Source organism: Macrobrachium nipponense, chromosome 24 (genome assembly GCF_015104395.2).
Source record: "Macrobrachium nipponense isolate FS-2020 chromosome 24, ASM1510439v2, whole genome shotgun sequence".
Lineage (NCBI taxonomy): Eukaryota > Metazoa > Arthropoda > Malacostraca > Decapoda > Palaemonidae > Macrobrachium > Macrobrachium nipponense.
In genome coordinates, this window is record NC_061091.1 from 2788507 (window position 1) to 2793506 (window position 5000).

The following is a 5000-nucleotide window of genomic DNA, read 5'->3' on the forward strand; positions in this document are numbered from 1 at the left end:
CGTTCGTTTTGCTTTCATTTCCTGTCCTTCCTTTCCTTTCCTCTCATTTCGCTGATCTCGGGGTGCAGGAAGATGGTGGTTGAAAATAATAAATGAAGTCTCCCAAAATATTTCCAGGACATCAGACTGGAAAACTGATTCAACGTCATTTTCCAGGCAAGGTTGATGTACTTCGCTATTTTTTTTTCCAACTGTTTCCAAGTACACGTCAAGTCATTCGCCTGCGAGTCCTTATTTGGTAAGTAATCGCGTGGTAAACGAATTCTTCATGCAGTATCTATATATACAGGGTGTCCATAAAGTCCCAGTACCATTATAAACAATAAATACTTGTAATGGTACTGGAACTTTATGGACATCATATGAAAAGAAGGAAGTCTGCGTATATTTCACCAGAAATTGACGAACGAGGAATCGGAAAAAAAACTTCGTCGGTATGAAGATACCTGCAAGAAACTTATTGATGCCCACTAAGCAATGCTTTAACGAAAAATTATATATATATATATATATATATATATATATATATATATATATTATATATATATATATGTATATATATATATATATATATATAATATATATATATATTATAAAAATAATATATTACATATATATATATATATATATATATATATATATATATATATATTATATATATATAGAGAGAGAGAGAGAGAGAGAGAGATATATATATATATATATATATATATATATATATATATATATATATATATATATATATATTATAATGGACGGGAATGTAAGGTCATTCTCTACAATGTTTCAGAACCATTACAAGCTATTTTCCCGTAGGGAGGTAGTGCCATCAGTGTCCCTCATGCGGTACACTGTAAGCATCACTTGAGGTTCTTTGCAGCGTTCATTCGTCCATCTACCAGCAATCCCCCTTTCATTCCTTTTACTGTACCTTCTTTCATATTCTTTTTGCAGTCTTACTTTCCATAGTGGAGCTGCTTTGAGGTTTTCCTCCTGTTACACCTTTCAAACATTATACTCTCAATTTCCCTTTTATAGCTGAATGACCTCAAAGGTCACAGCGCTTGGCCTTTGGGCCAAATTTCTGTATTCCATTCCACTGTGAGTTATTTACCAAAAAAGAAATTAGATAATATTTCTATGAATTTTTTCCGACTTTCTGAGGAAAATTAACCGAAAAATCTGAAGAAATAAATTATTGTAATATTTTTGTTGATCTTGTTAGAGAAAATTACTTTTTTTTATATTTTTGAAAAATCTGAAAAATAAAAGAATTCTGAAATATCTTGTCGATATTGTAAGAGAAAATTACTTTTTGAAAAATCTGAAAAAAATAACTCTGAAATATCTTGTCGATCTTGTAAGAAAAAATTACTTTTTGAAAAATCTGAAAAAAAATAAGTGAAATGTCTTGTCGATCTTGTAAGAAAAAATTACTTTTTGAAGATTCTGAAAAAAATAACTCGGAAATATCTTGTCGATGTTGTAAGAGAAAATTACTCTTTTGAAAAATTAAAAAAAAAAGTGAAATATCTTGTCTATGTTGTAAGAGAAAATTGCTTTTATGAAAAATCTGAGAAAAAAAGAACTGAAATATCTTGTAAGAGAAAATTACTTCTTTGTACAGATGTGATTACAGCAAGATATAATTAACATTTGTGACATGTCGGCAGCACCTGTATCTGAAAACAAGTGTGACATAAATATACGTATCTATCTTGGTAATTCTCCGTGTTCATTCCATCAAGGTATTTAAGAGCCTAGAATCTCGGTATGTGGATGACCCTTGGTGCTATATATATATAGATACGTACCTGAATATACGTATATGTAATGATATATATTTATATGGTCATATGTCAGAAATGGTAGTCACTGAGTAACCATCCAGGATTTTCTTTAATTTCATTGATATATGTATGATACATACCATATATTATGGTTATTATGTGTGTATATACAGTATACGTACATATACCTAATGTGGTTATATATATTATATATATATATACATATATATATGTATATATATATGTATATATATACATATATATATACACATACATACATATACATACATATATATATACACACACATATATATACATACATACATACATACATACATAATATATATATTATATATATATATATATTATATAAGCGAATACCACAGGAATCCAAGCGCTTTCGTCCTTACTAAGACATTGTCAATGAACGAATGAAATACAGTTGGAAAGAAAGTTATCAGGTAAACAAAAAAGACCAGAAATACCAGATAGTTAATTGTCAAAAGGGTAAAAATCAAAGAGATAATCCAGGATTATCGGATATCACACCGTCACAACTTAAACATATATATATATATATATATATATATATATATATATACATATATATATATATATATATATATATATATATATATATATATATATAATACATATATATATATATATACATACATATATATAAAAAGTCATGATAGTCATCTCACAAGAAAGATGGTGAGAATTCAAAGTCTTTGCAAGAACGAAGTATGAACTATTCGTAAATATATATAGAAATATTGTGTCAGAATTACCATGATTTTTATGCAATCGCAGAAAAAGGCACCTCGTAAATTATTAAATTGATGGCACTCAAATTATTATCCATTCGTTTCTTAATATTATTTTTTTAGTATGGGAGACTAAGGAAATGGTTGGAAAACATTATTGGAACCTAACAGGGTAGCGATCGGTAACCATTACTTTTAAGAAGGATTACGTAGTCTGGTTATGGAGCGAGCTAAACAAGTCATTGAATGAAGCCACCTGGTAGTTGTTCATCAGCAAAAATCTGCATTATACATACCGTCAGTGCACCTCTTGTGGTGCACTGTACGCATTACTTAAGGTTTTCCCCCAATTACAAAAATTGATGATGCAAAAAAAAATAAAAAAAACTTTTTGTCTAAATATAAACATTATTTTCCAGGTGAACATTTTCTGTTGGTATAGTTAGGAATAATATTTCCACGTCCTTCATTTCAATGTTTTTTGGCAGCGGTTTATTGCTCTTAAATGCAGAAAAGGCTTCAAACGGCTACTCTGGCGGTAGGCAGGCCCCCTCCTCCCCCTCCACCCCCCCAACTCCCCGTAAAGACTAACGGCCATGCACTCGAAACACTTACCCATGCGACCAAATCGCTGGGAATGTACAGGGTGTCTATAAAGTCCCAGTACTATTAAATGTATTTATTGTTCCGAATGGTAAACTGGTACTTTATGGACACCCTGTATAATACACAAGGTGAAGAGTGATTGTGAGAAATACTCTGGAAATATCCAGTTTCTCTTGGTGGAATTACAAATCGTGTGGGAAGAAAGTTCATTTTTTTGCCATAGCCGTGGATGGTGTTTCATGATTCTGTCATAAATTCTGTAATAAACAGACTCAGCGCCTCAGTGACGTGGTCGGTATGGTCTTGGCCTGCCACCTCAGTGCCCGCAAGTTCGATTATCTGGCATTACACTGAGGAGTGAGAGATGTGTATATCTGATGATAGAAGTTCACCCTCGACGTGGTTCGGAAGTCATGTAAAAAGCCGTTGGTCCCGTTGCTGAATAACCATCCTGGTTCCATGCAACGTAAAAACACCGTACAAACAAACAAGTAAACAGACTCGTATGATTGGGGGAAGCGAATCTTCATACAAGATTAACATAAGAGTGTTTAGATATACTGACTTTTTAATTAACTGAATTAGACGTTTGTGAAAGAAATGTGATGTAACCTGATTTATCTAAGGACGATGGAGTGGCATCTTATAGGAAAGAAGAAATATACTGACAATTTTTTTTTAATAGCCATCGTAAACTGGCCGATATTAGAAAAATAAAACTGTATTTCAAATGATGAAACATTAACACGGAATTGAAACATGGGGAAGACAAGTGCATCGTGATATTTCGAGACAATTGTGAAACCTTGTTGGGTGCAGATAGAATATTGAACAGCGTCTAACCTAGATTGTCAGTTTGGTGGGAATATCATGTCGGTTCAACAAGAAGCGATAAAGCTTTTTACCGTCTCTCTCGAAACGCTGTCGTACGAGACTTATGAAACTTCTATCCGTGTTAGTCACCCAGTTTGGGGACCACTGCTTTAGTGTAACCAGCCATCAATTTTTAAATGATACAGCCTATTTTAAGGAGTCCATAACCTATTCGTATAGAATTTACCAGTGTTTTCGATGCAGTCCCACAAGTTCGTTATGAGATATCTATGATCGAAACATAAATAGATTTCGTTTAAAATTTGGGCCAAGGAGAAGAATTATACAAATAAATTGAAATTAGAATTCGTGTTTAAGAGAGGGGAAAATGTCAGAAAGATCCAATTGCAAGTTGTGTTAAAGAGAAGAGATATTATATAAAAAATTATGTTATTAAAGTTCGGACCAAAGAGAATAATTCTCGGGCATTCCACTGAGGGGTCAGAGATGTGTATCTCTGGTGATAGAAGTTCACGAATCTCGACGTGGTTCGGAAGTCACGTCAGGCCGTTGGTCCCGTTGCTGAATAACCACTGATTGTTCCATGCAACGTAAAAATACCATACGAACAAAGCAAACAATCAAGAGAGGAGAAAGCAACAAAACAATAATTGCCTGATCTTGTCGTTAGTGACAGGTGTCAAAAAACACCTGCACGTGATTGGTTTTGTTCTCCAATCACCTGTGTCATCCTACAAGGCTCTTGACGATGATGACGTCACGTTCAGTGACTCAAATTGCCCATATCATTATCACAAGAGGATCTGTTACTACTAATACTACTACTAATATTACCGAAGTTGTAATAATAATAATGACGTCACTGATACCGGTTTCTGATCACATCCTCGGACAATGATTAATGGTTCCTCCAGACCCAAAAAGTCTAACAAGAAAAATTGATCTACGGCGAGATTAAGCGTTCTGTATCGTGACGGGTAAATGGGTTAGATCTCGTTTT

General features: G+C 33.1%; 1 long non-coding RNA gene across 1 annotated transcript in view; it reads left to right on the top strand.

Annotated features, from left to right (window-relative positions):
• LOC135203662 (uncharacterized) overlaps positions 1–5000 on the top strand; it is a 7454-nt gene that overhangs the window by 815 nt on the left and 1639 nt on the right. The gene's annotated exons all lie outside the window — the stretch shown is intronic.